This window comes from Eubalaena glacialis, chromosome 6, assembly GCF_028564815.1.
Source record: "Eubalaena glacialis isolate mEubGla1 chromosome 6, mEubGla1.1.hap2.+ XY, whole genome shotgun sequence".
Taxonomy (NCBI): domain Eukaryota; kingdom Metazoa; phylum Chordata; class Mammalia; order Artiodactyla; family Balaenidae; genus Eubalaena; species Eubalaena glacialis.
The window spans coordinates 148,871,330-148,888,246 of NC_083721.1; the positions used below are offsets into that span (position 1 = coordinate 148,871,330).

The 16,917-nt window shown below is 39.3% G+C and overlaps 1 long non-coding RNA gene across 1 annotated transcript in view; it reads right to left on the minus strand.

Moving 5' to 3' along the window:
* Positions 1 to 427: 427 nt before the first annotated feature.
* Positions 428 to 16,917, minus strand: part of LOC133093736 (uncharacterized) — a 39,595-nt gene continuing 23,105 nt past the window's right edge. The window contains exon 3 of the long non-coding RNA XR_009701303.1: positions 428 to 523. This is a non-coding gene — a long non-coding RNA (uncharacterized LOC133093736). The remainder of the gene's footprint in view (positions 524 to 16,917) is intronic.

Consider the following 16,917-nt stretch of genomic DNA (forward strand, 5'->3'; position numbering starts at 1 on the left):
ATCTGGTGCTGTGCTCCCTACAACACCAAGCATTACTTTAACGATGGTATAGTTGGATACCATGATTCTACCTAACAGGAGTCATCAGAATGATGGCCCCTGCAAGGCAGTGATGACAGGCAGGGTGTGACAAATGGCTGGGAAGATGGCCACTGATGGTTCTTCCCCCACTCCTTGAATCTAAAGGGCCCTCTGACCTGTTTTGACCAACAGAATACAATGGGGACCAACCATGAGCCAGTTCCAAGTCTAACCTTTAAGAGCACAGACAGCTTTCACTTTCAGCATGGACCCAGTGACCATGCTGCAACGAAGTCCAAGCTGTCCTGCTGGGGGCAGAACTCACCTGGAGAGGCCGTGGAGGATGAGATTCCAGGGAGGAAGGGCCACATGGACAAGACTTAAGGCACCACAGCCAGCTGCCAGCTCCAAGTCTCCAGCCCTTGGTGAGGCAGCCATGTCTTCTTTCCAACCCAGCCCATGAGCCAGCGGAACGCAGCCATGCGGGTGACCCCAGCTGATACTGTGTGGAGCGGAATGGTCCAGTCAACTCACAGAACCATGAAAAATAATAAACTATTGCTGTTTTAAGCCAATAGGTATTTTTTTAGGGGGTGGGAGTTGTAGTTACACTAGAAAAGATAAACGATGCATTCAAATTTTAAATAGAGTTTAGAGTAGGAGACAGCTTGAGATGTGATATTTTCTATATTGTGTTTTCAGCTTTGAAATTCAAAAATAGAAATAATTATATCCTTTCACCCTTTTAAAATATGACTGTATTCTCCTGTGAATTAAATGACAAATAGACATCTTTACCTAGTAAAAAATATACCCTGATTTCGACACAAACAAAAGTAGCAATACACGGAACATTCTTGTTATTTTAAAATAAAATAATATATTTACATCAAAAAAGGTCGAATTATACAGGAGAGTGAAAAGTGAAAATTCCCCTTCCTGCTTCTCTCATGACTCCAATGTCACTTCCTCTTCCAGAGGCAACTACTGAGGACATTTCAATTTAGCATGTTTTATTCTTCCAGGTTTTTTCTATGCAATGTCTACGTGTTTGTGCATTGTGTAGTTTTCTGTATTTGAATATTATTAGATCAGACTGGATGTGTTAGTTTGCCTCCCACAGAATTCATTTTTGAGAGAACAAATATGCTATAACAGACTCTATCAAGGGACTTACTTTTTCCACATGTGCTTTTCTTTTTTGTTAAGTTCACATTTAGAAGCTTTCTCTTCTAGGACCAAGAATCTGCCACCAACTGCTTCTCTCCTTTGGTGAAAGCATACTACATCACAACAAGAGTTTCTGAAATATGGACTATCTTTCCCACAGAACAGTTTTTGATCTCTTTGATTTTCAGGCATTTTCATTGTCTGAATACTTATTTTTCATGTTTCCATTTTAACTATTTCCCAATAGTCTTCAATTAAGAAAAAATAATGGTGGAGGATAAGGCTGTGATGTTCAGTCATCAACAACTACTGGTAACAAGGATTGTGAGGGCAGGATAAACCTTTACTGGCTCAAAATCGTAACACTTGTCTCAAGCTCAGATAAAGGAGAATTAGATCGAAAGACATGAAAATAGAGAGAGGCTTTTCTCCTTAGACATCCCCGCACTCAGTGTTCTTGAATAATGTAAGATTCTCAGATTCTTGAGTCAACATTGGAAAAACTAATAACTCCACAGAGAGATTTCTTGGGTCAAAACTGCTAGGTTTCTTGAGTATCAGGCATCTTTAGAAATGGATAGTTTGGGTTCTTTAATCCTAGAAGACAATGCATTTCCTTCTTCTTTGCAGATGAATGCAATGTCTAAAGGCATTTCCAGGACACACAAGAGAAGGTTATTCTCTTTTCAAACAATAACTCCAATTAGACTCCTTTATTGGATATATCCCCTTGGATATATCCCCTTGAGGTATGTGACAGTGTCAAGAAGGCACTAGACAATAATAATAGCTGTGGATTGTGTCTTCTAAAGATAGCCTAGATAATATCTCCCAACCCACGTATTCCTCTTACAAAGCAACTCCATCCATTAAAAAAAAATGAAATCTACATTCCCACCCCTTGAAACCAGCTGGGCTTTTATGACAGGTTCAACGAGTAGAGTACAGTGGAAGTGATCTTGCATGACTTCTGAGGCTATGTCATAAAAGATAATTTAGTTTCCACCTTGCTGTTGAACACTCACACATTGAGCCCTGAGCCTCTCTGCATCCAAGCTAACTGCGGTGAAGCAGCCATGCTGTGAGGAAGCCCAAATAGCCTACATGTGAGAATGGATGGGAAAGTGCAGAGAACTCTTCAAGAGAGATGTACAGGCAGCCCTCAGCTACTCCAGGCCCCCATCATTTCAGCTATAGCCCCTCAAACCAAAACCAATCAGACAAGCCCTTCCCAAGTTGCTGACCTACAGAGAATATGAGAGAGAGTAAAATGGTGGGTTTGTTCTATGTCACTAAGTTTTGCACAACAGTAGACAACTAGAATAATAGCTGATATATATTGAGCCATAATTGTGTGCCAGGCAGTGCTTTAAAAAAAATTACATGTATTAATTCATTTAATCCTTTCGAAAACCCTGTGAGATAAGTATAATTATTCTGTTTCAAGACAAAAAACTGGAGCAAAGAGTGTTTTTGTAACTTCCTTAAAGTCACCGTAGTAGGTGGAAAACACAGGGTTTAACCCTGAGAGTCTAGCTCCTGAGCTAACACTTCTATTTTATTATTTTATTATATTATAGATATATAGTATACGTAATAACTATAATTGAACATAAGCATCAATCACTGTCGATGAAATATATACATCAACCACAGTTACATTATTGGATAGAACAAAAATATTCAAAACTTTTTAAGATCACACACAAAACTTCAGAGAAATATCTGTTTGAAGCTGTTCATCCAGACTCTCTGGAAAGCAAGACTTTTATCAAAGCATTTCCTGAAAACTTGTTTTCATTTTGTTCTGTTTTATCATCATGTACTTGGCCTTTCACTGAGGGTCATTCTAAGAAATAGTGATATGAAAATTGTTTCTACCTAATCAGTAAGAAGCAATATCATAGACAGACACCATTGCATGAGTAAAGACCTGTTAGAATTTCATGTAAGGTACAAGATATTTAAACATGGAAATATTGTTGTGCCTTGTTGAGGCACTTTTCTGCAATGAACTTAATTATCTGGTTTCTCTTACTTTAGGATTTAAATTATTAACTTAAATAACCAGGTGGGATCCAAAAGTATCAAAATATAAGAATACCTGAAGGGTCTTTATCTTGGGAATTTATATAAGAAAAAAGCTTTGAGAAGTATTTATTTCATATTGAGGACAATAGAGAGTTTAACATACTGATTATTTATAACAAATTCTAAAGAATATGCAGCAGTATCCAAATCTTCACTTCCTCATTACCTTGGAGTTGGTGGTAAACCTTAACTCCTATGGCTAGAAGAATGACCTCAGAAGTGGTCCCATCTGTATCTTCTTTGGTGGGGCTTTGTTCTCCAACCGGCCTACATCTACCTTTTGTGGAGCCCCAGGCAAGGGTACAAGTGGGAGCCTGCGTACCATATGTCTAAATATTTAAAAGTTATAATCTATGCTGCACCCACCGACTGGCCTGCATTCCCACCCAAGGGTCTTAAAGCCACACATGAGACATCACCATGGGGACCCAAGGGCTAAGGGAGTTGCACTGAGCATGAGAAGCTGGGCAGAGTAGGGTGGATATTTGCCTGCTGATTACACTTGCTCACCAACTTAAGGAAATTCTCTGTTGTTAGGCAATATATGTTGGGTTTACACATGTCTGCAAGTTCTTTGGTATTTCTCCTGTCTTACTCCATCCAGGCTGCTGTAACAGAATACCATATAAACAACAGAAATGTTCACAGTTCTGAAGGCTGGGAAGTCTAAGATCAAGGCACCAGCAGATTTAGTGTCTAGTGAGAGCCGGCTCCTGGGTCACAGATGGTGTCTTTTCACTGTGTCCTCACATGGCAGAGAGGCCAGAGAGCACTCTGGGGTCTCCTTTGTAAGAGCACTCCACCCTCCTGACCTAATTACCCCCCCCCCAAAGTCCCCATTCCAAATACCACTGCATTGGGAGTTAGGATCTTAACATATGAATTTTGGGGAAGACACAAAATTTCAGTCCAGAATACCTCCCATCCATAGGTGGAATCTAATTGCTCTCCTCTTGAATATGGTCCAATCACAGTGACTCGGATCTAATACAAAAAAAGTCATACAAGTGATTCTGTGTGAGTTTCAAAGCTAGCTGAAGAGGAAAGGTGATAGAACCTCCTTCCAGGTAGGGACATTTTCTCTCTCTCTCTCTATCTTTCTGTGTGTGTACGTGTGTGTGTGTGTGTCCCTACGGACTCTGCGGAGTCATAGTCTGAGATGTCATGCGTAGGCATTGCGGGTGACAGCCCCAGCTGAGGCGCCAGCCAGTGGCCTGCACCAACCACCAGATATTTGCATGAATGACCCTTCAGATGACTGCAGCCCAACTGATGCTGAGGGCAGTAGAAACAAGCTATGTCCACCAAGCTAACTCTGTCCAAATTGCAGAATGAAGAGCAAAACTGCTGCTGTTGTTTTAAGCCACTAAGTTTTAGGGTGGTTATACAGCCAAAGATAACCAGAACACAGTGTTAAATACTAGTTTTTCCAGTGGACACATTATAATGTTAAATATCCTGGATTTCTATGTCAGAAGATCTAAGAACTTGAATGGAAGCACCATCACTTCTTACTATGCAGATAATAAGTCATGTACTATAGATTAGCCTCCGTTTCCACGTGTATATGATAGGGTAATAACCCATATCCTCAGAGACATCAAGAGTTTCCACAGGAAAATGTATATGGAAGCATATGATACAGGGCACTTCACTTTTTAAGAAGAAACTGGCAGGCTTTCATTTTGGAATGCACTGCAGACTCCAGAAAAAAAAATGGTACAAATGAACTTATTTACAAAACAGAAATAGAGTCACAGATGTAGAAAACAAACTTATGGTTCCCAGTGGGGAAAGGGTTGGGGGGAAGGGTAAATGGGGAGATTGGGATTGACATATACACACTACTCTATATAAAATAGATAACTGATAAGGACCTACCGTATAGCACAGGGACCTCTACTCAATACTCTGTAATGACCTATATGGGAAAAGAATCTAAAAAAGACTGGATATATGTATACGTATAATTGAATCACTTTGCTGGACAGCAGAAACTAACACGACATTGTAAACCAACTATACTCCAAAAAAGTTTTTAAAAAAAGAACAATGCTATGTGTTCCACTGGTAGCTTACGGACGGATTCATCTCCTGGATTTGCTTTCTCACTGAACTGAGGTTCTGGGAAGGCAAAATGCTCCCCACTCATACCCCTTACAGCTCAACTCTGTCATCTGCTCCAGCTACACCATTAGAAGGCTCTGCAGCCTAAAGAATGACTCAAAAACAGATTCTGACTTAAAAAGTTGACTTTTCTAGGGGCTAAATTTCAGTGATACTGTCTTTTCTTTTTTAATTTTCTTTTAATGTTCTCTAAATGGCATCAGAAGATGAATTTCAAAGAGGTAAAATGTATTTAAGATTTCATTTACCAAACAAACGCAGTAAAAGATGATATCAAACATCTGCGGTTTTTCAATCACACAGCTAGCAAATAAGCACAAAACGGTTTTCGTGAAGCGCATAATTTGGCATCCTTGCCATCAAAGGCAATTTTAAACACATAATTCAGATGCCCATTGACAGCAGCACTTTCTTGTTGGGTATTAATCTGCCAGGATGAATCTGGAAAAACAGCAATGTCTCTCAATTAGAAGCATAAACTTTAAAAATGAGAAATAAAATCATGGTGGCGTGAACAGGACACAGGTGGGTAATTGACAAGCTTGCATAATGTGGAAAAAATCATAGGTTAGAGGAAAAGTCATAACAATAATATAAAGCTTTGAGTTTGCACAGCCACTTCCCCCAAAGAGATCAAAGCCCTTTACATATATTATCTCCTTAATCCCCCTGTTACCTGCTGCAGAGGCAGGGTTAGGGCAGATACCCTTTGGTGTGATTCCGTCGCCATGGGCATCCTATGTGGCAGCCTTTTGTGAACCCTATTACTTCCGTTCTCTTTTCTGTAATAAAGTGTGAGATCAGCTTTCTAGTCACAGCTGGAGATATAACGCAGCATCAGTTCTTCAACAAATTTGTCCCTTTCCCCAACTTGTCACACTACACAGATAACTACGTAAAATATTTCCAGCTACAGGTACATTAATGGGCTGTAACTGTGTCTCTGAAAGGGAGTTCAAAGACATCAAAAACATCTGTAACGACTAATTAAAGACTTGCTTAACTACGTGAGATTATTTCAGAAAGCAGGTTGGCTGTGGGACTCATGTGTTGCCCAACACCCCAGACATTTCAGACATTGGATTTTTTTTAGCCAGGCTCCTCCGACCTCCTACCAGAAAGATTATATACACGTTATAGAGCATGTATGCGTAGATCCATGAAAAATATTGAAAATAAAACACTATTTTGATATCATGCATACTAATGTCTCTGAAAGTCAGATTATCAAAATCTTATTTCACATCTCTTTATTCATTGTATTTCAGGAAAAGATAAGCCTCTATGAAATATAACTATGTTTCGAATGTTATTCATTCACAGGATGTCAATCAAAGTTATCAAACTACAGCTCAACTTCCTTGAGGGAGAAAAAATTACGCTGGTTCAGAACCCTGTTTCTATGATCTACGAACCTTTATATATGCTAATAATTTTACTATATTAGAAGATTCTATTGGGTAAATGTTTCTTTGATAATCCATCCCAGGATTATATCTGCCACCTCAAATTCTCTTTGAAAATAAAATGTCAAAACTATGTGGCACTGAAATTTTAAATCAGTGACTCCACTTCCAAAATATAATTAGTTAGGAAGAAGCACAACCAGTTTTTTTAATTGCCTTGGAAATATGCACCTTGATTCTGGGATATATAGCTAAAGGAGAAGAGTCACAGGCAAACTTTCAGTTTGTGTCTGCATGGAGCTACTGCCTTGAATTTTTGTATAGAATAAAATACAAAAATTTTGGTACCCCCCTGAGCTATAACAACACCCAGATCTTCAGAAGAAATGTCATTTTCAGATTTTTTTTTTTTTTTGGCCACACGACATGGCTTGAGGGATCTTATTTCCCCGACCAGGGATTGAACCCGGGCCCACAGCAGTGAAAGTGCCAAGTCCTAATCACTGGACCACCAGGGAATTCCCCAGAAATGTCATTTTTCACAAGTGGATCCCTTACAAGAAAGTTGCAGAGGCACTTAGGGACTGAGTACTAAATTTAAGTACTCACTGATTTGAGTGATTTAAGCACTATGTGCAGGTTTTGCATTTACACTGAAATGCAACTTTTTTTATGAAAGGCTGAGTTAAGGCTGCCACATCCGGCTGCCAGTTTCTGCAACTAGTTATAGACACACTTGCTACTCTAAGTGTGGTCCTGGGCGTCATCTTGGGATCACTGGAAATGCAGAATCTTAGGCCCCACTGAACTAAGGCCCCAACCTACTGAGTCCGAATCTGCATTTTAACATGATCCAAAGAAGACTGTTATGCACATAAAACTTGGGAAGCACTGAGTTAAAATACTCTCAGAAAACTAAAACACAGAATTAAAGAGGCTGTCTCAACAGAACTAAAGGTGGCATATTTGGTCCAATGCATCTTTCATCCATCAGATCACCAACACCATCCCATGTACCCTCTCCTCCATTTTCAAAATATGCCTTGGTCTGTTAGACAAATGTAAAAAAAAAAAACAAACAAAAAAACAGCCACAAGGTCCACTGTTGGTTTCCTTCTGGATTTTCAGCAATGATATTTTCTGCCTCAATAACTGAGAAGGAAGATTTTATGTCATACCAAGGGGGAAAGGAAAGCAAGAGAAGAGTTTTGGGTTCCCAAGAGGAATCTACAGTTTTGCCTTGCTTCAGACACTGTCTAGTTTTTGCTCTTCTTGATTTTAATTAATTGGCTTACCATCCTCCGGTGTGACATACAAGTGTCATCAATGGAAATGAAATGTGTTTGAACTTTTTCTGCTTCTATAATGTTTTATTGGCCTCATGTCATTTTACTATGAAAATGTCACTGAACTCTTCTAAATCTTAAGTTCTAAGCAGAAGCTATAAATAAAGTGTCATTTTTCTGAATGTGAATGGATTTGTAGAGAAATTCGACAGAATACTCCTATTGACACTGAAACATGAAGTTAATAACAAAGTGGAAAGTTCCACTAGAATAAGAAGAGTCCTCAAAAATACCCAAAACTACCTATGCAGAATTGTGCCTTCTAAAACCTCAGATCACAGGATGTAATTTTAAATGTTGAGCTTTCCCATCAAAGGTCTTTTAGAATCATACTATATTTCCAGGGAATGTTTAGTATTAACAATCAACATTTTGAAATATTTGGAATCTGTCTCCCAGGTCACATAGGTTATGATGAACTCACAAAAGGCCACAATTAGCCCTATTTTTCTCATGGTTGCCAGATATCATAAGCAGTTTTCAGGGTAGCAATTTCCAGAATTCCATAGGTCCTTTACTTCAGCCTAAGAAAGTCCAATATAATCTCTATAATTTTGCTCTGGTCATATACTGCAGCTTAACTAACTCACTCCAAAATTCAACATAATTTTTTAAAAAACCCACCAATTTTACTATGCTCACAGATTCTGTGAGTCTTAGGAATCCAGACAGGGTGTAGCAGGGATGGCATGTCTCTTGTCTATGATGTTTGGGGCCTCAGCCATGAAGACTCGCATGGCTGGGGGTGACTCATGGATGGGGGATGGGATCCCAGAGCCTGGACCAGGACTTCTGATGGAGACTATGAACCAGCATCTCTATAACAGCCTCTGCATGTGGCTTGGACTTCCACACAGTATGGTGGCTTCAGGGTAGTAAGATTTCTTACCCTGGTAAGGTCACAGCCTCCAGAGCAAGTGTCCCAGAGAACAAGGCAGAAGCTGCATGGACTTTATGACTTGGCTTCAGAAGTTACATCGTGTCTCTTCTACCATACTCTACTGGTTGAAGCTATCACAAACCGGCTCAAATTCAAGGGAAGGGGACAGAGACCTTAATCTCAATGAAAATATTGTCAAAGAATGTGAGGCAATATTTTAAAACTGCCACATAGCCATTAAGTTTATAAATTTTATTTATTTATTTATTTATTTATTTAGGCTGCCTTGGGTCTTCTTTGCTGCGCACGGGCTTCCTCTAGTTGCTGCAAGCGGGGGCTACTCTTTGTTGCGGTGCACGGGCTTCTCATTGTGATGGCTTCTCCTGTTGTGGAGCATGGGCTCTAGGCACACGGGCTTCAATGGTTATGGCACGTGGGCTCAGTAGATGTGGCTCGTGGGTTCTAGAGCGCAGGCTCGGTCGTTGTGGTGCACGGGCTTCGTTGCTCCGTGGCATGTGGGATCTTCCCAGATCAGGGCTCAAACCCATGTCCCCTGCATTGGCAGGGGGATTCTTAACCACTGCGCCACCAGGGAAGCCCAGCCATTAAGTTTAAGAGCAATATTTCCATTTAACAAATGGTCCCAAAGTTTTATTAAAAAGTTAAAGAAAAAAATACCAAACAATTGGTCAAATCCAACCCTGCTATTTTGCAGGTGAAGAAAGAGGTCTTGATTGAAGGACAATCGTACGCAACATATTTCTTTTCCTCTTGTCATTTGAACTAGGTTGTATGCGTTTCTCTCAAATTTAATCTCAATATTCTTAGCACTCTATGGAAGAGGACTTTCCTTGTTAATGATGAGAATAATTCATCCTATGTCCCACTTGGAAGCTCTACGAAAGGTACAAAGACATACCGTCTTTAACAGAATATTTATCTACCAAAGTCACTGTGTACTCCCCAAAAGGCAAATCTTCTGAATCAAATAGTTTATCTATGTCCATTTAAAACGTTCTTTGCCCACACATAGTAAGATAGATTCTCTCCACACCCTGCATCCATTAGTGTCCCCAGTCACTCTTACACAGTGAAACAGCTGAAATGTATTCAACCAGGTAGAGACAGGATGGAAACGACGGCGGTCGGCAAAATCACATAGGAAGTCAGTGACATTTCTCAAGGTCAAAGTGAGTAGTAAAGACGTTTCCTCTATAAGGAGATAGGGATTGCACTGCTGGAAAGAACCATAATAAACATTACAGGGGAAAGTTGTAAATCATTCCAAGACTGAGAGAATACAGTAAGAAGAGCTAAAATAAGAAGTTGAAGCATTAACTGAGACAATCCGGGGGGAGATTGAGGGAAGAGGGCTGGCTGTTCCTGCTACTTCCCCAGTCCTGGGAGCACACAGAGCTGAGTGGGGGGGGGGCAGCAGTAAGGGCTCCCGGGGTGAGACGCACCAAAGGGGGGTTCTTGGGGCTGGCTGCACCAGCCAGGGGGCTTGTGAAATAGTGCGTTACTTATTTATCACAATTGTAGAAGTTGGAACTGCTAGTACTTGTGCATTTGAATTTCTAACACTAGGAAAAGATGTTGTCCTTGAATTTGGGGATGATGCAGCAAGAGGGTGGTATCAGAATTCCACATGGGACTTCCCTAGTGGCACAGTGGTAAAGAATCCACCTGTCAATGCAGGGGACGTGGGTTTGATCCCTGGTGCGGGAAGACCCCACATGCCGCGGAGCAACTAAGCCCGTGCGCCATAACTACTGAGGCTGTGCACCTAGAGCCCATGTTCCACAACAAGAGAAGCCACCGAATGAGAAGCTGGTGCACCGCAACGAAGAGTAGCCCTCACGCAGCGATGAAGACCCAAAGCAGCCAAAAATAAATTAAAAAAAAAAAGAATTCCGTAAGAAGATGGACTAAGAAATGCTGTTTCTCAGATGAAGATGAAAAAGAAATCTGCTTAGGAGTAGGAGGAGTTCATGTAATTCTTAGCATGGCAGTTAAATGTACACACATACACACACATGTTCAAAATCTCCATTCTCACTGCAGTGTTCCAAGTACCTGTTTCAATCTAACATAAAACAAAAGTTTTCATTATTCTCTTATAAATGGCACATGCCTTTCATAGTGTGCGTGTGTGTGTGTGTGTGCGTGTAAGATAGGTAATAAGTTATTTAATTATTTTTAAACGAATGCCTTAGAAAACGTCTTTTTAAAATTAAACTATTCCATCAGTTGTTAAAAAAAAATACCGGTATTTCACGGTCAGTTATTTCTGATTAGGCTTCAGCCCCCACCATCAGAAGCCATGATGGGCAGAATAAGAATCTTTCAGGAGACATTTATTCCATGAGAAAATTTTCCAATTAAAAAATAAAGAAACTTTGATGAAACTAGAATTGAAGTGAGGTAGTTAATGATCCATAATTAAACTAGTTGCCATAGAAATCAATGCAAAAAAAAAAAACAGATTTAAAAACTTTTAATTTTCTTCCAAAAGCTCAAATAACATGGAATCAGAGTCCATAAAGCCTGAATTCATTATGGAGCCATTGACCAAGTTCATTAATGACAAACCAAGTATTTTTTCACAGAAAAGAAAAATCACACATTAGTTCCATAGCTTTGCTTCATGTACTAGAATAATCAACAATGAGTAAAGGAAATGAATTAGGTACCAAGGGTATAAGCACAGGGCACCCATCTGCCCCACAGCAACACCTGTTCATGCCAGGTCAGCTTGTTGAGTGGTGAAAAATAGAGCAGGAGGAATGTCTTGATGATAAACAATTTGGTCAAATGGATTAAATCAACCACTTATTTAAAATCCCAAGTGAACTGACTTTAAAAAAGAAATACTTTTGAGGGGCAATATACTGAAATAGTCTCTTCAAGTTATGCACTTCCTAGCCATCATATTTTTAATAACTATCTTGTCAGATTTTCTAACAAGATTAATCATTTTATCTTGGTCCGAATCTTCCCTCCTGCTTTGTCATACACAGGGTGCCCATTGCAGTAAGAGCCACTGGGGTCAAAGAAATGAACTAGATCCCAAGGGGTAGAAGAGGCCACAGAACCTGCCTGATGGCTCAGAGGAAGACTAGACTATTAAGTCCATGAGGCTGGAGAGTAAATTGTTTCTTCTTTTGTTTGTGTTTGTTGTTTTCACCGATTTGTGAAGGGAAAGCTGGAAGTAAAGCCTTAGTAGTCAAATTCTAGGACTGGCCTCCATTCGCTGTTGGTGATTCTTTTTCAGTCATGTGGATACTCCAGTTTCCCCAGCAGTCGACTAAACTGGATGCTTGTCATGGTCCATCGGAGGGTACTAGGAAGGCAGGTTAGTAGCAGATAACTGGCTCCTCTGAGTCTTCCAATCCACAGCTACTCAGGCTCAACCTCTGACCCCAAGTTCCTAATGACTTCCAACTCACTCAGGACTTCAAGACAAATACCCTTCTTACTTCAAACTCACTTCCAGAACCTTGACTCTTTCAGTCCCTCTGGCCATCAGCATTGTCATCACTTCTTTTCCATTCATAGCCAGTATTGGTCTCAAGGTGAATCACCTGAACCGATCTCTCATCAGCATCCTTTGTTCTCCTGTCCCAGTACCTTCTGAGAACCTGACCAGGTGAAGTCCAACACCTGCGTAATGTTAAATCCCTCCGACTCCAATGAAGGCAGGGGTGAACTAGATATTCACAGTAATGTGTCAAATAGCACCTTGCTAAATTCCCATTCCACAACCTCCCCTGGGACATGAGAACCATCAAATAGTCCTGAATGGTAGAGTAACTCCAAATCCTCACTCCAAAAGGCAATGATAAAATTGGACGAAATTGTCAAAAACAAAAATTTCAGGACTCTGAAAATAGAACAAAGGCACAAGATAAATTGAGGTGTGTCTACACAAGAAAAGCTTGTGTGGTAGTAGTAGTAGTTTTTTCAATGTGTGTGTTGAAGCAATTCAGGTAAGAATTTCACCGTGGTGTTTTATCCCAGCGTTGCTATGATTCCAATGTGGCCACCCACCCCAGCTCTGTATTTGTGCCCAGCTATGTTCTAGGCTGGTGTAAGCCATGAAAACCAGCACCTTCTCAGCCAGGAAGGCTAAGGGCTAACTTGATATTCATCAGAATATGGAAAAATCCCCACACACATTGTCAGAAACAGTAGCTATTTTAGTGACAAACAAGAAAGACCAATATCAGCTAGCCTGAGGTTGTGGCAATCAGACTAGGCATAAATTTATCAGGAAGTGAGACAGCCAGAGTAGGCCTTGATAGGTCTCCACATAGCCCTGGTGGTTCCAAAGGCAGTGTGCATGTACAAGGCTGCACACGTTCTTAGGAGAGACTGGAAAAGGCAGCTATCTGTTTGTCCCTGGATGAATGTGAGGACTTGTGCTAGCAGAAGGTAAAAGCCAGGAACAACAAGTAAACTGTCTGAAGTTTACATGTGTCTCCCAACTTACACACAGATCCATGAACAAGGGCAGAAACTTAATAGCTCAAAGTAGATGAGAACACTTTTAATTATTCAGTTACCCCTAAACAATTCTGACATGGGAGCAACCCCTATGAAGTCAGGCTTGAAAATAAAAGTAATAAGGAAAAAGAAACACTTTACAGAGACATCAAAGGTCACAAACAGTGGGGGAAGATAGACTCCACAGAATTAGCCCAAACAAATCATTAACAATAAACAGAAACAATATCAGAGAAGAATCAAACTCACATTTGCTATGATATATATTACCTAAAATGTCCAGTTTTCAAATAAAAACTTAAAGTATATGCAAAAAACCACAAAAGTGTTTCCCCTTCACAAGGAAAAAAGCAGTCAAAAGAAATGGTCTACTAGGGGACCTAGATGTCGCATTAGCACAAAAAGACACCAAAGCGGATATCACAAACAGGTTCAAGGAACAAAAAAAAAAATCACTTCTATAAATTAAAGGGAAATATGATAAAGTGGCTCATCAAATAGAGACTACCAATAAAGAAATAAATACTGTTTTTAAAAAAGGAAATTCTGGAGTTGTAACGTATAATAACAATAACTGGCATTTCCAGTGTCCATTCCAACATGTGAAGAGATTGTAAGTTGTAACTCCCATCCTCATAACAAGAAGAAAGCTAAGAAACTAAAAATCAACAACTCTCCTTAGATTTATCAGAGAATTGAGGTCACAGGGCAAACTACTGCCCTGAAAACTGGAGAAACAGAACAAAGAGAATAACAGCTTACCAGGAGCAGAAGCTGCTAGAACCAGAAGCTGGCAGGAACACTAAAAACTGTAAATGACACATTTCTAGAGGTTGAGTGTTGACTAGCTTTAGAGTTAAAACTCCTGAGGGCTCAGTCTTCAGGGAGCCTCTGTACATCCATAAGTTTTACCTCCAAAAACCTCACCAGATTCCCACTTGTGAAAACTGGGGGGAAAATGTCCATGTACTTTGGGGAAGATAAGAGAAAAAAATAACCATGTTAAGATACAACCAGCGGGTTCTGTTCTCCAAAACGAAGTCCTGCCCTCAAGGAAAACTAATTCACTAGAACTTTATCTCCAGAAGAGCAATGAGCCAACTCTAATCCCCACAGCCTTCCTGTCTCACACAGAGATCTAGGGGAAAAAAAAAATGAAAAAAATAAAAAACTTCTTCTGAAGGTCACAGTGCAGGAATTCTGGCCCTTTTTATAAATGGAGATTTAATCATGAGAGTACAGAATGCTTCCCCTCCCTAATACCTTACTACTACATCAATAGGGATGCAGTATAATAACAGTAAATTATAACCGAGTGAGCTGCAAGACATAGACTCTATGTAAGAAGGAGTTTCTAGGGAAACCCGAAGATAACAGGGGAGACAAAAACAAGGATACCAGAGTAAATTGAAGCATCTTACACTATAGCTACAGCAAACATTAAACACAGCCTAACTCCTAGCCAGATAAATACAAAACATCACACTAAAGACCTATTTACCTCAGTTTCTAATACATTATGTCCGGATTTCAATAAAAAATTACAAGGCATACTAAAAGGCAAGGAAAGATCAGCCTGAAGACACAAAGCAAGCATCAGAAACTAACTCAGCTAGGGCAGAGAAATTTTAATTATCAGACCAAGAATTTAAAATAACTACAATTAATATGGTAAGGACTGTAATGGAAAAATTGGACAGCGTGCAAGAAAAGATGCGTAATGTAGGCAGAAAGATAAAAGTTCTAAGAAAGAATCAAGAGAAAATACTAGAAAATGAAAACACTGTCAGAGAAATGAAGAATGTCTTTGATGGACTCATCAAAGGTTGAATGTGAATGGAACATGGCTGAGGAAAGAAATCAGTGAGTTTGAAAATAGGTCAGTAGAAGTTTCCAAAATTGAAGTTCAAAAAGGAAAGAAAACAAAACAAACAAACCAAACCATTATGAAACAAGATATCCAAGAACAGTGGGACAATTAGAAAAGCTGTACTAAATGTGTAATGGGAATACCAGAGGAGAAGAAAGACAGAAACAAGCAGAAGAAATATTTGAATGATGACTGGGAACTTTCCAAAGTTAATGACAGACATCAAACCAAGATGATCAAACACAGATCCAAGAAACTCAAAGAATACCCAGCAAGATAAATACAGGAGGGGGGGAAAAAAACCCAAACACTACGCCTAGACATATCATATCAAAATGCAGAAAACCTAAAAGAAAATCTTGAAAGAAGCAAAAGCCAAAAGGAAAAGAACACCTTATCAATAGAGGAAAAGGATAAGAATTATACTGAACATCTCTTCAGAAACTATGTTAGCAAAGAGAGTGGACTGAAGTATTTAACATGTTGGAAGAAATAAAATCACAAACCTACAATTCTGTATCCAGCCAAATTATCATTCAAAAGAGGAGGTGAATTAAAGACTTCCTCAGACAAACAAAAACTGAGGGAATTTATCTTCAGTAGAACTGCATCACAAAAAAAGTTAAAGGAAGTTCTTCAGAGGAAATAAACATCATATAAATAGGAAACTCAGATCTCCATAAAGAAAGAAGAACATTAGAGAAGAAATAAATGAATTAAATATTTTATTTTCTTTACTCTTAATTGATCTAACAGATAAGTGTTCAAAATAATAGCAACAATTAATTGGGTGGTTAAAACTAGTTAATTGGGTGGTTATGAACTAGTGAAATGAATGATTGCAATGTTGTAAAAAATAGAAGGGAGAAATTGGGAATACTTTGTTATAAGATACAGACTACCCACAGAGTTGTATGGGTTATTTGAAAGTGGACTTTAGATTAGTTGTAAATGTATATTTTAAACCCTAGAGTGACTATTAAACTTTTTTTTAAAAGAAGTGGAATTGGTATGCTAAGCAATTGACATTTCTCCTGAGAAGACATACAGATGACCAACAAACAAATGAAAAGATGCTCAACATCAGTAATTATTAGAGAAATGCAAATCAAAACTACAATGAGATATCACCTCACACTGGTCAGAATGATCATCATCAAAATGTCTACAAATAATAAATGCTGGAGAGGGTGTGGAGAAAAGGGAACCCTCCTGCGCTGTTGGTGGGAATGTAAATTAATACAGCCACTATGGAGAACAGTATGGAAGTTCCTTAAAAAACTAAAAATAGAATTACCATATTACCCAACAATCCCACTCCTGGGCATATACCTGGAGAAAACCATAATTCAAAAAGATACATGCACCCCAATATTCATTGCAGCACTATTTACAATAGCCAGGACATGGAAGCAACCTAAATGTCCATCAACAGAGGAATGGATAAAAAAGATGTGGTACATATATACAATGGAATATTACTCAGCCATAAAAAAGAAT